Raw genomic sequence first — 18,788 nt, forward strand, 5'->3', positions numbered from 1 at the left:
CCTGAAAGATTTCTCATGGTATATGTGAAAAACTCAAAATTTGATTAAAAAAAAAAAATTAAGAGCCAAACCTATTCCAGAATCATTTAAGAAATTAGCCATCCATCTTCATTTGCACATGTCACACTGGAAGAAAGTGCACACTCTCTGACTGCACGACAGAACCTTTTAAAAACTGCCAGTTACCCAGTCAGTCAGGCATTAAGGCTCTACTGCAAATATTCTACTATGAAACACTGAGCAGTTCACAAAGAGAAAAAGATGTAGCTGATATTTTCTTCAGGGAAAAAACTTCATCTTGTCTTTGATTAACTATTCTATTATTTTTTACTTCTTGAAACCATGAGTTTCTTCCCTTTTAATTTTAACTCTAATGATAAATAATATGGTCAGTGTAGAAAAATTAGACACTTTAGGCAAGAACATATCAATAAATGCAAAAACTGTTTTCCTACAATCCCACTCCCCAAGCAAATAATAGCATTGTTTTTGTTCAGTCACTCAGTCATGTCCGACTCTTTCTGACCCCATGGACTGCAGCACACCAGGTCTTCCTGACCATCGCCAACTCCTGAAGCTTGCTCAAACACATGTCTTTTGAGTCAGTGATGCCATCCAACCATCTCATCCTCTGCCATCCCCTTCTACTCCCGCCTTCAATCTTTCCCAGCATCAGGGTCTTTTCAAATGAGTCAGCTCTTCACATCAGGTAGCCAAAGTATTGGAGCTTCAGCTTCAGTCCTCACAATGAATATTCAGGACTGATTTCCTTTAGGATTGACTAGTTTGATTTCCTTGAGTCCAAGGGACTCTCAAGAGTCTTCTCTACCACAGTTCGAAGGCATCAATTCTGTGCTCAGCTTTCTTTTTGGTCCAACTCTCACATCCATACATGACTACTGGAAAAACTATAGCTTTGACTAGACAGACCTTTGTTGGCAAAGTAATGTCTCTGCTTTTTAATACACTGTCTAGATTTGTCATAGTTTTTCTTCCAAGGAGCAAGTATCTTTTAATTTCGTGGCTGCAGTCACCATCTGCAGTGATTTTGGAGCCCAAGAAAATAAAGTCTGTCACCGTTTCCGTTGTTTCTCCATCTATTTGCCATGAAGTGGCAAATAATTTTGGCAAATTTTCTTTGTCCTTTGCATGTATCAAATACAGTTGAGTTGATAGTTTATTGATACTTCTGAATCCTTATGTTCCAGTTGTCACTATGTCGATCATTTCTTATATTATTAAAAACTCATTATTAAGCTCATTTTAATAGATGCACAAAATCCTATTGTAATGTGTACAATTGCTAATTTAATTAGTCCCCCAAGATAGGATATCCTGGTTATTTCCTCTCTTTCATCATCATAAGGTATCCGAGTTAATTCAACTTTATTCTATAGTATTTTTTCATTATTATTTTGATCTATCTTGAGCTTTGAAAGATTATTTAAAATGGCCTTTTAATTTCCAGGTTGCCCTGCTTCTCCATTTAGCTACTTCCTCTCTAGATTGTCCTAAGAACCTTGAACAAGCTTCTCTCCACAGACACACTTCAATTTTGCATTCCAGTAAATGCCTTCTGATTCTCTTACTGATCTTTCTCCCGACAGGTTGGTAGATAGGTAGGTAGACAGAGAGATAGACAGACAGATAGATAGAAAGAAACATCCATAGACAGGGAATATCTCACATTCAGAAAATAAATAAATGCATAAATAACTGGCTAAATTTTAAAAATCCCTCTTCGTTTTTGTGCATTTTTACAGTGGCACTAGTGGTAAAGAACACATCTGCCAATGCAGGGGACATAAGAGCCTCTGCGAAGCTCCCAACACAAACTTGTTCTGTCTGCTCACAATCAAGAGTTGAGTCTCAAGAGTTCCCTCTGAAGCTGTTAAGTATCTTAGGAACCTCATGTAACCTCCCACGGACCAGCTCAGCCTACAGGACTAAAGGACACAAGCTTGCCTGAAAGCAGCTGGGCCCTCTATCGGCCTACTTATCTGCCCTCAACTGCCCCTGGAGATTCTCCTCCTCCACCTCAGACTCGCACTGAACCATGTAGTGAGGTGGATTCTGGGAAATATAGTCATGGCTTTGACAGTCTCTCAACTTCATCTTTAAAATATCTCTTAAACATATAGTTTAGTCTCCCCTGGTGGCTCAGACAGTAAAGCGTCTGCCTACAATGCGGGAGACCTGGGTTCAATCCCTGGGTTGGGAAGATCTCCTGGAGAAGCAAATGGCAACCCACTCCAGTATTCTTGCCTGGAAAATCCCATGGACGGAGCAATCTGGTAAGCTATAGTCCATGGGATTGCTAAGAGTCAGACACAACTGAGCAACTTCACTTCACTTCACTTCATAGTCATGGTACTAGGCTTGGTACTACAAAAGATACCAAGAAACGTAACAGGAATAATCACTGCCCTCAGAGTGGTTAAAGCCAATTCAGAAGAGAAGATACTCTAGAAACCATAATCAGATGGATGTTGAGCTACACATTCAAGGTGTAGGGGGCCCACATTTCTTTTAGTGCTTTACAAAACCCATGCTTTTAAGATACTAAAAGTTACTTACAGAAAAAGGAGTAACAGGAGAATATCAGGATAAACCCCCAGCGCTTCCCTGCTGTGGGTCTCCCCTGCATAAAGAAAGCTCAAAGTAAAATAGCACGTCAAATCCCTCCCATAGGGAGCCCATGAGACCTATACAATGGGACTCTTCAAGTTGGGCCTTGGATGCCTGGTGCTTTGGAGACTGGCGCTTCTTTGTAATCCAAGTTTATTGTCCTTGCAACATTCTGAAAAATGTAAAGGACATGAGATTTTTGTCCCAAATCACCTTTTATGATTCATTTCTCAATAACCTAAGAAACAGTACTTTGGATGCTCAGCAGATGCATGGCAGGGCGCCGTGGACGAGCAGGACACTGTGCATTATGGCCGCCCCATTTTGCATTTCCACAGCAATGCATGAGTGTCATAGTTGCTCCTCATCCTCACCAATGCTTGTTATTTTAGACATTTTTAATTTTAGTCATTCCACTAGGTGGGCAGTGGCATCTCACTGTATTTCCCTGATGATTAATGATCTTGAGCCTCTTTTCACATGAGTTTTTGCCATTTGTACACATTTTTGATGAAACATCTATTAATATCTTATTCCATTAAAAAAAACTGAATTATCTTATTATTGGGTTGTGAAAAGTTTTCTCTTTATTCTGGATACAATTTATCAGCTATCCATTTAAAAAATATTTTCTCTCAGCCTATGGATTTCTTTTTCCTTTACTTGACAGTGTCTTTTCAAAATAAGTTTTGGAGACATCAAGAGAGTGCTATCAATTAATTCTGACTCCTGTTCCTCTCGCAAGAACTAGCAATTATCTGTAGACAAAACACCATTGTGAAACCCCAGAGACCAGAGGTGAGCCTGAAGCACCTGCCTGGACCACACAAGAAGGACAGCATTAAAAGGGTGAGAAGACAGGCTACACTCTGACCACATCACCGCTCCCCCAGGCTGACACAGTGCCGATCTGAGAGGGCCCCCGTGGGCTTACTGTTTCTGCAGGGGAAAATGAGAGACCAAGGTGGACCCCCTCAGACCCCCCAGCACTGCAGGGGAGTTCCCAGGAGGGGCACTCAGGTCTCACCTCTCAGGAACTACTGGGGGAATCTGCAGGGCTCAGCTTCGGGGATCTGATAAAGATGGGGAAGAAGGGCAGGACTTACATCCATCAGACCTTGGTGGACCACACTCCTGCTTGAAGTGGCATCAGAGCAGAAATCTTAGCCAGTGGCTCTGCCCATCTGCAAAGTCAAGCTGGTGGCCCCGTCTGGTCAGCAAGCTAATCCATCATGCAAAGGGACTTCAATCTAAAATGGAACCGGAGATACGAAACGGAGAATCTCAAGCATGCACCCACAAGAAAATGAAACTTAACTGAAACAATTCCTTCCCCCAAATACCTGACTTACAGAAACCCATAACTTATCTCCCGACCATTGAGCATCCACAAGAATCTCACCCTGCACTCAAGCCGATGAATTTGATGCTTGAACCCTAACTACACTCCCCCCCCCCGACTCTTTGCATGCCTTCCTCATTAACACAGCCCGCCCCAAACCTTCAACAGACTCACCTGTAGCTTGCTAGTTTGTTTCCCGAATTGCAATTCCTCTGCTGTTCTGTGCTAGGTCGTTTCAGTCACGTCCAACACTTTGCAACTCTATGCACCATAGCCTGCCAGGCTCCTCTGTCCCTGGGATTCTCCAGGCAAGAATACTGGGGTGGGTGGCCTTACCCTCCCCCAGGGGATCTTTCCCAACCCAGGGATCGAGGTCTCCTGCAACGGCAGGCAGCTTCGTTACCACTAGTGTCACCTGGAAAGAAGTCCTCTGCTGTTCCCTACAATTTCTGGTCATTTGAATTTAGCTCAGCTTACCTCTTTTTTAGGTTAATGGGCAGTTCTGCCTGATTTGGCTGTCCAGATAACAGGCCCATTCAAGGAGGACAGACCATTCTACCACCCGGCAAGGGCCGGGAAGCACATTTGCACACCCGACCAGTTGTTGAGCATAACCTCCACTCCATCTATCCAGCAGGCATGGCCAAGAAACAGAGCCCGTCCTATAGCCCCGCTCCAGCAAAGAGCTACGCCAGCAGCCCTGCCCAACTGTGAAGTAAAGCTTCTGGTCCTGCTTAACCAGGGAGACTGAACAGTACCCTGGGCAGCCTTGGAACCCAGCCTACAGCGCTGCCCGATCACACACACTACCTAGCAATACGCTTAAATGCACAGGCTAGCCAGTAGGCCCAACTGACTATGCAACCCTGAGTACTTGCATCTGAGCTCTCAACTGTACAATTTAAGCAGCAGCAGTAAATGAAAGTATTGAAAAAAGAAAAATGACCCCTGCTTCCTTTCCATTCCGCAATAGCAGTTCTGTTTAAAGTGAGAGCGGTCACAGTTTCAAGGATTCATTTGGTAATCAAAAGAAGTACAATTTCCTTTTCTTTTAAGGGCTTTCAAAGACACATGCATAGTTACCAATCATGCTCTCTTGACTTACTCTTTTTAAGGTTTCTTACTTGTCTGACATAGCAGCAGGAGAAAGACACTAATTTTGGAATCTGGCAGACTTAAGTCAAATTCTGAGTTTCTCCCTACCTGATAACCTTTAAAAGTCAGGTAAATCTCTTCCTTGCCAATTTCATCTGTCAACTAGGGTTGAAGAACAAATATTTACTGGTTGCCAACCATATGTCAAGAAATCATCTAAGTAAAGAAAACAAATTCCCAGTCTGTGTGCGTTTACATTGCTGCTGCTGTTGCTTAGTTGCTAAATCATGTATGACTCTGCAACACCATGGACTGCAGCTGGCCAGGCTCCTTTGTCCTTGAGATTTCCTGGGCAAGAATATTGGAATGGGTTGCCATTTTCTCCTCCAGGGGATCTTCCCGACCCAAGGATCGAACCCGTGTCTCCTGTGTCTCTTGCATTGGTAGGCAGGATCTTTACCACTGAGCCACCTGGGAGACCTAGCAGTTTACATAGTAGTAGCTAAATAATTTACCTAGTCATATACTTACTAGTCACCCTACTCCAGTACTCTTGCCTGGAAAATCCCATGGACGGAGGAGCCTGGCAGTCCATGGGGTCGCTAAGAGTCGGACACGACTGAGCGACTTCACTTTCACTTTTCCCTTTCATGCATTGGAGAAGGAAATGGCAACCCACTCCAGTGTTCTTGCCTGGAGAATCCCAGGGATGGGGGAGCCTGGTGGGCTGCAGTCTCTGGGGTCACACAGAGTCGGACACGACTGAAGTGACTTAGCAGCATACTTACTAGTTGACTGAACCATAGTTCCAAGATGGTAGTCTCTGCATAAACTCCAAAACACTAAGTTATATCACCATTTTATTGTGAGATTAAATGACATAGCTTGTAACTAGACAAAAACTCAATCATAGCAACTGAAATTACACATTTTGTTTTTTTCAATCACTTTTACTGAGACATAATTTACATACAATAAAATGCATTCACTTACTAATTTTTATGGCCTCAGAGTTGTCCATAATATTACCTAATTATTCCTTAAATATTTACAGTATCTGGTAATTGGCAATTTGTGTCCTCAATTTCCTGATCAGTCTAGATCAGTCTAGCTAGATGTCTATCACTTTTGCTATTTTTTTAAACTAGCTTTTGATTTTTTTCTATTGTTTTCCCATTTAATATTTTATTGTTTTCTATATTTTATTGTTTCCACACATCTACTTACTGGATTTAACATTTTTTTTCTAACTTCTCAAATTGGAAGCCTAGATTATTGATTAAACCTTGTTTCTTTTCAAATAAATGCATGTAAAGCTAAAAATTTTCCTCTAAACACTACTGTAGCTCCATTTCACAAATTTCAATGTTATGTTCTCATGTTCATTCCATTTATGTTATTTTCTCATTTCTCTTGTAATTTATTTTCTGAGTGTTTTTCTCTTTATCTTTTCCATCATTCTTCTAGATTTACTGAGTATATTTTAGTTTACCATTTTATTTCCACTATTGGATTGTTTGCTATACACTTTTTTTTGATGAGTAGTTTGGGTATAGTACTTAAGTTGGAGTTTTTCTTTCAGTACTTTGGAGAAATCATTCCATTATCTTCTACATTGCATGTGTGTGTGTCTGTGTATGTGTAAAAAATCTCAATTTTTCTTAACTTTGTTCCCCTGTACAGAACATATCTCCTTATACACACCCCAACTGCTCCTAAGAAATTTTTTTTAATCATTTAATTTTAGCTATTTGATTATGATGGGCTTCCCAGGTGGCTCAGTGGGAAAGAATCTGCCTGCCAATGCAGGAGACACAGGAGGCATGAGTTCAATCTCTGGGTTTGGTAGATCCCCTGGGGAAGGAAATGGCAACCCACTCCAGTATTCTTGCCTGGAGAATTCCATGAACAGAGGAGCCTGGCGGGCTACAGTCCATGGGGTCGCAGAGAGTCAGACACCACTGAGCACAAACACAACAGAAACAAAGTGCCTCTGTGTGCTTTTCTTTGCGTCTAACTTTCCTGGGGTTCTTGAACTCCTTGGGACTGTTCAAATATGAACATTTTTCAGCCACTATTTCTTCAAGTATTTTCTTGCCCTCTATTCCCTTTTCTAGGGCTCCAAATGAATGAATATTTTCCACAGGTTACTGGGGCTCTGTGGATTTTTTTTTTTTCAGACTTTTTTCTCTCAGAGTTTCACTTTGTACAGACTTATTCATATATCTTAAAGTTCACTATTTTTTTTTATTTTGCAGTATCAAATGTGCTATTAATCTCATCCAAAAAACATACTAAATATTGTATTGTTCTTCTCCAAAAGCTACATTTGGTTCTTTTTTATAGTTGAATCATTATTGTCATGGTCTCCATTATATCTTTAAGCAAATTCATAATAGCTGTTTTAAGGTTATTTACTGATTTAGTATCTTTTATTGGACATTGGACATTGTTAATTTTACATTCTTGAATGCTAGATTTTGTTTCAGCTTTTAAATGTGTTGGACATTTTTCTGCCAGATAATAAATCTGCTTGCCTATAAGGTTGATCTTTTCAAAACTTCTTTTTCAAAAAAAAAAAACAAAAAACTTCTTTTTCAGCTTTGGTATGAAAAGTCTGGAGTAGCCTTTACATTATGGCCAGTTTTGTAATACTTGTAAAGTACGACCTTTCTGGAATCACAACAGAAATGTCATAGGTGTTAAATGAGCACTCTGCATTCTAGTGGTTAGAATATTAACATCTCCCAGCCCTGAGTGAGCTATGGGAGTTTTCAGCTAATAACTTTCCAATTATCTTTCCCCAGACTTATTGGTTTCTACCTTATAAATCTCTGGATTTGTATTCAGCATCACACCCAAGGGACTCATAAGCAGACTTCTGGAGCTTTTTCTCTGCACAGCTCTCTCCTCTCCTGTACTCTATCCTGCAAACTCCAGCTACCTCATCTCCACACCATGATCTCTGTCTCCTGAAATCAGCAGAATCATTTTGTTCATCCTGGGATCTCCATTTCTGTTTATCTGGCAGAAAATCAAAGTGATTTTAGGATTCACCATATTTGTTTCCCTTCTCAGGGATGAGAGTTCGGGAATGCCTATTATCCACTGTTTAAAAAAGAAATGTTGCTCCATAAATTTTGTCCAGTTTTCTAGATGCTTAAAGTTGGAGAGCTAGGCTAGTTCTAATTACTCCATCAAATCTAGAAGTCAGAATTCATCTTATTTTCTTTTTACAAATATTTCTTTTTACAAATACTACAAAACACATCATTTCCAGCCATCAACAACCTCAAGAAAATCTTCTAAGTACAGGTACCTAAGAAATGTATCTCTGGGGACTTCCCTGGTGGTCCAATAGTTGAGACTCCACACTTCTACTGCAGGGCACGTGGGTTTGATCCCTGACCAGGGAAAGAAGATTCCACATGATGCAGTAAAAAAAAAAAAAAAAAATGTATCTCTGGCACATGAATTTCAGGAACTAATCCTACAGAATCATGAGGCAATCTCTTAGAGAAAGTTCAGAAGAAGAACAGCTATTTTGGAGTTCTTTGCTACTACCAGGGAATCATAAACAATTGCTTTTTGGTTTGGGGTTTTGTTTTGTTTTGTTTTGTTTTAGCCTGTAACTATTTTTGGCTTAGGTCACTGAATCCAGGCCTTTTTTTGTCATTATTTTTCCTTCAGTTAGTAGAGCAGTATATTCCACAGTTTAGCAGTTGGGGTAGGCTGCTGACAAGCACTGTCATTTGGTTTGCAACTTTGGTGATGGCACAGGGAGAAATCCTTCATCTAGGGTAAGCAGATGGGATACTCAGCGACAGAGAAACAGAGAAGACATAATGAACTGAAGATGAATTTATTCCCTCATTGTTTTGGTCTTATTGAAGAAATGCCTTGGGAGGTGTTGGCAGAAGTCTGACAAGGAAGAGCTGAGGATAATCATTTCCCTTCTTTTGGCATAGGGTAAAGAATTTGGCTGCTCTTGGAAAAGGGAGTAAAGTTTCAGGGAAAAGCAACAAAAATAATTAGGCAATGGGGGAAAAAAAAAAAAGATCTGTAGGGAAACGGGCTTAAAACTGACATTGTTTATACTGTGAAGAACACTAAGTTGTCATCACATATAGATGCATTTCCATTTATGAAGCACATTAAAACTCTTTCATAAAACTCTGCCAGATTATCTGATTTCATCTTCGTAATAACCAGTGAGCATAAGGTATTTTTTATATTTTATAAGACATAGACTAAGAAGCAGAGTTTAAGGGATTTGACTTAAATCACAAAGCCAGTTGATGACAGAGATCAAACCAAAAAAAAACAAAACTGTTCCAATCCAATCAACAAGGGTATTTTGGCATAATATTTGCTCTCCATAATAGATGCCACCAAGGAAACTGCTTTAATAAGTAAAATCAAAAGCACAGCAGCATCACAGAAGTCTCCAGAAAGCATTTCCTGGCATTTTCTGGACTTCTGGGTAAAGACAGAAAACTGAACACACATATTTACTTTCAGATCACATCAGATCAGTCACTCAGTCGTGTCCGACTCTTTGCGAGCCCATGAATCACAGCATACCAGGCCTCCCTGTCCATCACCAACTCCCGGAGTTCACTCAGACTCACGTCCATTGAGTCAGTGATGCCATCCAGCCATCTCATGCTCTGTCGTCCCCTTCTCCTCCCGCCCCCAATCCCTCCCAGCATCAGAGTCTTTTCCAATGAAGCAACCCTTCGCATCAGGTGGCCAAAGTACTGGACTTTCAGCTTTAGCATCATCCCTTCCAAAGAAATCCCAGGGCTGATTTCCTTCAGAATGGACTGGTTGAATCTCCTTGCAGCCCAAGGGACTCTCAAGAGTCTTCTACAACACCACAGTTCAAAAGCATCAATTCTTCGGTGCTCAGCTTTCTTCACAGTCCAACTCTCACAGCCATACATGACCACTGGAAAAACCATAGCCTTGACTAGACGGACTTTTGTTGGCAAAGTAATGTCTCTGCTTTTTGATATGCTATCTAGGTTGGTCATAACTTTCCTTCCAAGAAGTAAGTGTCTTTTAATTTCATGGCTGCAGTCACCAATTGCAGTGATTTTGGAGCCCAGAAAAATAAACTCTGACACTGTTTCCACTGTTTTCCCATCTATTTCCCATGAAGTGGTGGGACCAGATGCCATGATCTTCGTTTTCTGAATGTTGAGCTTTAAGCCAACTTTTTCACTCTCCACTTTCACTTTCATCAAGAGGCTTTTGAGTTCCTCTTCACTTTCTGCCATAAGGGTGGTGTCATCTACATATCTGAGGTTATTGATATTTCTCCCGGCAATCTTGATTCCAGCTTGTGTTTCTTCCAGTCCAGCGTTTCTCATGATGTACTCTGCATATAAGTTAAATAAACAGGGTGACAATATACAGCCTTGACACACTCCTTTTCCTATTTGGAACCAGTCTGTTGTTCCATGTCCAGTTCTAACTGTTGCTTCCTGACCTGCATACAAATTTCTCAAGAGGCAGATCAGGTGGTCTGGTATTCCCATCTCTTTCAGAATTGTCCACAGTTTATTGTGATCCACACACTCAAAGGCTTTGGCATAGTCAATAAAGCAGAAATAGATGTTTTTCTGGAACTCTCTTGCTTTTTCTATGATCCAGCAGATGTTGGCAATTTGATCTCTGGTTCCTCTGCCTTTTCTAAAACCAGTTTGAACATCTGGAAGTTCATAGTTCACATATTGCTGAAGCCTGGCTTGGAGAATTTTGAGCATTACTTTACTAGCGTGTGAGATGAGTGCAATTGTGCGGTAGTTTGAGCATTCTTTGGCATTGCCTTTCTTTGGGATTGGAATGAAAACTGACCTTTTCCAGTCCTGTGGCCACTGCTGAGTTTTCCAAATTTGCTGGCATATTGAGTGTAGCACTTTCACAGCATCATCTTTCAGGATTTGGAATAGCTCAACTGGAATTCCATCACCTCCACTAGCTTTGTTCATTGTGATGCTTTCTAAGGCCCACTTGACTTCACATTCCAGGATGTCTGGCTCTAAGTCAGTGATCATACCATCGTGATTACTGGGTCGTGAAGATCTTTTTTGTACAGTTCTTCTGTGTATTCTTGCCATCTCTTCTTAATATCTTCTGCTTCTATTAGGTCCATACCATTTCTGTCCTTTATTGAGCTCATCTTTGCATGAAATGTTCCTTTGGTATCTCTGATTTTCTTGAAGAGATCTCTAGTCTTTCCCATTCTGTTGTTTTCCTTTATTTCTTTGCACTGATTGCTGAAGAAGGCTTTCTTATCTCTTCTTGCTACTCTTTGGAACTCTGCATTCAGATGTTTATATCTTTCCTTTTCTCCTTTGCTTTTCACTTCTCTTCTTTTCACAGCTATTTGTAAGGCCTCCCCAGACAGCCATTTTGCTTTTTTGCATTTCTTTTCTATGGGAATGGTCTTGATCCCTGTCTCCTGTACAATGTCACGAACCTCATTCCATAATTCATCAGGCACTCTATCTATCAGATCTAGGCCCTTAAATCTATGTCTCACTTCCACTGTATAATCATAAGGGATTTGATTTAGGTCATACCTGAATGGTCTAGTGGTTTTCCCTACTTTCTTCAATTTCAGTCTGAATTTGGCAATAAGGAGTTCATGATCTGAGCCACAGTCAGCTCCTGGTCTTGTTTTTGCTGACTGTATAGAGCTTCTCCATCTTTGGCTGCAAAGAATATAATCAATTTACTTTAGCACCTATCAAAAATCCATTAAAATAGTAAAGGATTTTTTTTTAAGGCACAAACCCACAAAAACATGGAGAACAGGAAATGAAACAAAAACAAATTCTAAGAGAATATAAAACTGAAGGAAAAGAAATTATGACTTATCAGAGATAAGAAAACTGAATCTTAGCTGGCAGCAATAAGCCCTGGAAATTTGGGGCAGGAGGAGAAAGGGGAGACAGAAGATGAGATGGTTGGACAGCATTAGCGCCTCAATGTACACGAGTTTGAGCAAACTCCAGGAGACAGTGAAGGACAGGGAAGCCTGACGTGCTGCAGTCCATGGGGTCACAAAGAGTCGGACATGACTGAACAACTAAACAACAACAGGTATCTTTAGGAATGTGGATAAAGAGAGGACTTTTAAAAAGAAAATTATTTGAAAGTCTAATTGGGCATCTGAAAGTGTCAGAATGCAGCAGCAAAAGATTGGAGGTCTTTTCCTTAAGAAATGTAACATAGAGGTACCTCTCTTCTGGACTGATATCACTGAAAATAGCTCAAGGGTCAGCTACTAAAAATAGCTTACTAAAAATAGAGGAAATTGCTATCCCATTGGGCTTACAGAATGCTGTCAGCCAGCCATCACCCTCCAGGAAGGAGACTGAAGATTCTCCTCTGCAGAATCTCATCAGCCCCGGAGGATACAAACATCAGAGTTTCCCCACTCCAAATGTCTAGTCGGAGCAACCTGCAAGGGAGTTGACGATCTGCACTTGTATTTTCACATTTTCAATTCGCTTTTTAATTCCCTTTGAAAACTGAGAAGAAAGCTACCTATCAGCACACATCTAAGGAAAACTTCTCCTATAATGTGTTTTTTCCAGCACCACGGAGCAATTGCCCAACTCTCAGTGGACCCTGACGGGGTGTCCTACAATTTAACTCTATTCTAGCCCCGTCTACCTGAAAAGCATGGGATCCTGCACCTTAAGGACTCAACCCCTTCCTTTCAGACTCCAGTCATCCTGGTTGTCACCTGTGCTTCTGACCAAATGACATTAGATCAGAGGTTCCCACAACCCACTCCTTGGTTTCATTTAGATTGCTAAAGGCACCCACAGAACTCAGAGGAACACTTGCTTAATTTACCTGCTTATTATAAAGGGCACTGAGAGTGAGGAGGCTCAGCCACTGGACCACTAGGGAAGTTCCAGAAATATGATTTTAAGAATAATGAATATATTAAACCAAAATTAGACCATCACTGTATTGGAAGTATACGAGATAAAGTTGCATGTGTATGGTGAGGCAGAGGGAGAAAAGAATTATATCCTTAACTTTCATAGACAGATATTAATAGCTTGGATAAATGAGAATATATCAATGAAATCATATTAATTACGGACACTCACAGGTACTGAAGTAAATGTGAAACCAAGTAAGTTGTGTATCTCCAGCTTTGCTGGAAAATATGGAGCCTACCCACTCCATACGATGTCAAAAAGGCAACACAGCACAGTTGTTGAAAAGCATTTGAAAGGTGAACAAACCTGGATTCTAGTCTTGGCTCCACTATCTATACAGTTCAGTTCAGTTGCTCAGTCGTGTCTGATTCTTTGCGACCCCATGGACTGCAGCACGCCAGGCCTCCCTGTGTATCACCAACTCCTGGAGTTTACTCAAACTCTGTGATAAAATGGGCAAGTTCCTTAACCACCTAAAAGTTCAGTTCACTCATTTATAGAATGGAAATAATGATAATAATAATATTTAATACATTATTAGATACACAGTTGGTACTATGTATTTGTATAATGAATATTAATAAAGAGACAGCATATGTAATATTTTAGCCTGATATATAATAAATGCTCAATAAAAATTAGTTTTGTGTTTAGAGCTAGTCTGAGTATAAGCATTTTATAAATCTAAGCCCTCTCCCTTCTCATCAAGTTAATGGGAAAGAATTGGTTATTACACTGAATTTATTTTTAGAAACTCTGGAGGCATGTTTAACTCCTCTCTTTCTCAGCCAGTCTCTCAGAACAATCACTATATTCTATTAATTCTACTTTTATACCATCCCCCACAAGATCTCCTTCCTCTTCTGACTCCCCTTATTTACTCTTGCTTATCTTCAGCAAGTTTCCTAAATGGTTCCACTGCCTCAAATCTCCTACTCTTCAACTATATCTTCTACCTTGCTGCTAGAGTTCAGTTCAGTTCAGTCGCTCAGTCGTGTCTGACTCTTTGCGACCCCAAGAATCACAGCACGCCAAGCCTCCCTGTCCATCACCAACTCCCAGAGTTCATTCAGACTCACGTCCATTGAGTCAGTGATGCCATCCAGCCATCTCATCCTCTGTCGTCCCCTTCTCCTCCTGCCCCTAATCCCTCCCAGCATCAGAGTCTTTTCCAATGAGTCAACCCTTCGCATCAGGTGGCCAAAGTATTGGAGTTTCAGCTTTAGCATCATTCCTTCCAAAGAAATCCCAGGGCTGATCTCCTTTAGAATAGACTGGACGGATCTCCTTGCAGTCCAAGGGACTCTCAAGAGTCTTCTCCAACACCACAGTTCAAAAGCATCAATTCTTCGGCGCTCAGCTTTCTTCACAGTCCAACTCTCACAGCCATACATGACCACTGGAAAAACCATAGCCTTGACTAGACAGACCTTTGTTGGCAAAGTAATGTCTCTGCTTTTCGATATGCTATCTAGGTTGGTCATAACTTTCCTTCCAAGGAGTAAGCGTCTTTTAATTTCATGGCTGCAGTCACCATCTGCAGTGATTTTGGAGCCCCCAAAAATAAAGTCTGACACTGTTTCCACTGTTTCCCCATCTATTTCCCATGAAGTGATGGGACCAGAAACCATGATCTGCTAGAGTTACCTTTCTAAAAACACAAATCCAATCATATCACTTCCATGCTCAGACTTCCTAGAGCTCCTCATCACTTGGAGCAGATAGCCAAGCTCCTCAGAGCACCCCTACTAAGCCACTAAACAATCTCATCCAAACGCACCTTAGTCTTATCTCCTGATAGACTCTAACCCTCCTCTGCCCAGCCATCTTTCCTCCCCTGTATAGCCCAGGCACATGCTGTTCCACATTCCCTACAAATGCTATGCTCTTTCTCAAATCTGAGGCTTTGCACACACTGTTCTACCTGGAAATCTTTCCCTCCTTCCCCTTTTCACTTGGTAAACAAGCTATAAATTAATAGCTTGTTGGTCACCCCAACTATAGTTCAGTTCATTTTAGTCACTCAGTCTTGTCTGACCTCATAGACTGCAGCACGCCAGGCTTCCCTGTCCATCACCAACTCCCAGAGCTTGCTCAAACTCATGTCCATCGAGTCAGTGATGCCATCAAACCATCCCTTCCTCTGTCGTCCCCTTCTCCTCCTGCCTTCAATCTTTCCCAGCATCGGGGTCTTTTCCAGTGAGTCAGTTCTTCACATCAGGTGGCCAAAGCACTGGAACTTCAGCTTCAGCATCAGTCCTTCCAGTGAATATTCAGGACTGATTTCCTTTAGAATTGACTGATTTGATATCCTTGCTGTCCAAGTGATGCTCAAGAGTCTTCTCCAATACCACAGTTCAAAATCATCAATTCTCCAGTGCTCAGCTTTCTTTATAGTCCAACTCTCACATCCATATGTGACTACTGGAAAAACCATAGATCTGATTATATAGACCTTTCTCAGCAAAGTGATGTCTCTGCCTTTTAATATGCTGTCTAGGTTGGTCATAGCTTTTCTTCCAAGGAGCAAGTATCTTTTAATTTCATGGCTGCAGTCACCATCTGCAGAGATTTTGGAGTCCAAGAAAATTATTTTGTAGTCCCAACTATAGTATAGGTTCATTAAAGTTTGCAATCTGTAAACCTGTAGCCTGCCCAACACCTCCCATAGAGCCTGGCCCATGAAAGTGCAGTTGCTCAGTCGTATCCAACTCTTTGCAACCCCATGGACTGTAGCCAACCAGGCTCCACCATCCATGGGATTTTCCAGGCAAGAATACTGGAGTGGGTTGCCATTTCCTTCTCCAGGAGATCTTCCCTACCCAGGGATTGAACCCAGGTCTCCTGCATTGTAGGCAGACGCTTTACCATCTTAGCCACCAGGGAAGTCCATGGTAGGTGCTAAATAATTCTTATTGACTAAAGGAAAGAGACAGCCCTATATGAACAGTCACTCTCACTTTGGGGTTTTGGCTTACCAATAATTAATAGGAGTTGATTATTTCATGTTATTAAAATCATACTCCTTTTCCAAGCAAAAGAATCAGATTTCCAGTTTCCCTTATTTACTGTTTAATACTGAAGGTATTAAAGTATGGAGAAATCTAATTTACTCACCATTCAATAAATGAAGAAGACCTTCCACTGTACCTAAATTCTGTCTCCTCTAAAGACAAAGTCAATTGGTACAAACATGCCCATTTTAATAAGCATAAAATTTGCATTTTAGGGGAGTATTTACTATCTTTTAATTTGTTTATTGATTCTATTCCCACCCAATCTCACTCCCTGGGAAACCCAGATTTAACAACTAGTGTGTTTGCACCTTTACATATTTCTACATGTCAAAATGGGCTTCCCTGGTGGCTCAGATGGTAAAGAATTTGCCTGCAATTCAGGAGACCTGGGTTCTATCCCTGGCTTGAGAAGATCCCCTGGAGGAGGGCATGGCAACCCACTCCAGTATTCTTGCCTGGAGAACCCCCATGGACAGAGGAGCCTGGAAGGCTACAGTCCATGGAGTTGCAAAGAGTCGGACATGACTGAACAACTAAGCACAGCACAGCACATGTCAAAATATTTAGACATGTAGGTATATACACATATGACACACCTGTATGCACATGCAATAACCCTCTTTACATGCTTTTCCACATATTACTTTTCTCACTCAGTGGAATCTATGAAGAGTCCTCTAAGTATTATATTAATTCATGTTGTATTTATTGGCTACATTATTACCCATTGTCAACTCAGACTTGTATGAAAGTTTTACCATCCTCTCATTTAAGTTATCTTCTTGGCCTGGTCAGTCCAGGCTATAATAACAGAACACCATAGACTGGGTGGCTTATAAACAACAGGAATTTATTTCTTAGATTCTAGAGGCTAATAAGTCTAAGATCAAGGTGCCAGAAGATTTGGAGTCTAGAGAGAGCCTGCTTCCTATTTCATAGACAACAGTCTTTTTGTTGTGTCCTCACATGTTAAAGGGGTGTCCCTGGTGCCTCAGATGGTAAAGAATCTGCCTGCAATGCAGGAAACCATGGCTCGATCCCTGGGTCAAGAAGATCCCTTGGAGAAGGAAATGACAACCCTCTCCAGTACTGCCTGGAAAATTCCATGGACAGACGAGTCTGGTAGACTACAGTCCATGGGATGGCAAAGAGTCAGACACAATTGGGCATCCTTGCCTGCATCACATGGTGGAAGGAGGTGGAGGAAGGAGCTCTCTGGGGTCTCTTTTATTAATAAAAGGGTACTAATCCATTCATGAGGGCTTTGCTCTCTTGACCTAATCACCCCCAAATGTCTCATTTCCAAACACCATCACATTGGGGATTAGGTTTAAACTTGTGAATTGGGGAGGGAATGGGGGTGGCACATTCAGTCTATAGCATGGCCAGTGAGAAGGGAGCATGAAGAAACTTCCTCACCAACCAAATGAAAGGAAATCTGTAATTCAAAATGATTGGCAATTTCAAATTTCTGCCAGGATTGAGCAGATGTAAACAAAAAAAACCTAAGCTGAATGTAATCAACAATGAAATTGAGGTCAATGATTTAAATACATATGTTGCTAGACAAACTGTCTTAGGAATTTGTATTTGATTCATTTATATTCACTACAACAAAAACACTACTGCAATTTATAAGGTACCTCCGGGCATTTCATTTGTTAGACTAGTTTACAGTAAATTGGATTATTCCAACATAATAAAGAATAGTCTTTGCTACATGCCACTAAAATAAATTAATCAAGCAATGTAAAATTGAGTTTTCACACCACAATCCTGTTTTGTTTTCCCTCATACCTAAAGTAATAGCATCTATCATCATTTAAAACCAATAATATGATTTGTGCTTTGCAAAAACCAACAAATTAAAAACCAAACCTTTGCATTAGGAGCAACAGAAACTGCCAACAGTGCTTGAGAAATGAGTATGATTTTTCCTTCGCTGTTACTATAGCACATGAAATCTGGGAGCAAATGGGGCTTCATACTATCTTGTGATTCATTTAAAGGCTGTAACACTTCAGAACAATGCAAATGGCTTCTTACATTAAAAAGACATTAAATAGCTCAACAATTTAGCAGAAAAGGCACACAACTGCTCTCGAATGTTAAAATACATTTCTGTGAAAAATGACCCTGGGGTGGCAGGAGACCCTGAGGCTACTGTAACGTATCTCTTCATGTGTGCTGTAAGTGATGAGAGTGTTCCCCCAGCTCTCCAGGGTTGAGAAAGGCAGAAGTCTTATTGTTCAAAGTATTTAAAATGAGTGATGAATCACAAGCTGTGTCATAGGCATAGGAAGCGATGAAGATGGAAAACCAGAAAAAAACAAATGGCTTTGTGGAGGAGGTGTAACCATCCCTAGATTAATTCTGCTAATGGAAAAGAGTGTTGTGGATAACACAAACATAATTAAATGCCAAAGGAAAACCAGCCTGACTTTGTCCCAAAAATATAAACTGAAATTTCAAGATAGGAAACACATTTTCCTCCCACGGAACTGTTATCCATGAGGATGGGTCGATAATTTAACCAAATACTATCTTCAAAAGAATAAAGCTTTACAGTGTTCTAGAAGTTAGAGTAACAACATTTGACAAAGGGAAATACAGTCTAGATACATTCTTTCTAGAATAAGCACAGCTTTCTCTGTATTGCCCTCGAACCCCTACACCTATCCCCTTTAACATAAAGAGGTGAAAATTTAATTATTGGAAATTTTAAAAAATCTACTA

The 18,788-nt window shown here is 40.7% G+C and overlaps 1 non-coding gene across 1 annotated transcript; it reads right to left on the reverse strand.

The window, feature by feature from the left end:
• Positions 1 to 15,849: 15,849 nt before the first annotated feature.
• Positions 15,850 to 15,921, reverse strand: TRNAC-ACA (transfer RNA cysteine (anticodon ACA)). The gene has a single exon. It is a non-coding gene; the product is annotated as a tRNA-Cys (tRNA).
• Positions 15,922 to 18,788: the final 2,867 nt, after the last annotated feature.

This window comes from Bubalus kerabau, chromosome 15, assembly GCF_029407905.1.
Source record: "Bubalus kerabau isolate K-KA32 ecotype Philippines breed swamp buffalo chromosome 15, PCC_UOA_SB_1v2, whole genome shotgun sequence".
Lineage (NCBI taxonomy): Eukaryota > Metazoa > Chordata > Mammalia > Artiodactyla > Bovidae > Bubalus > Bubalus kerabau.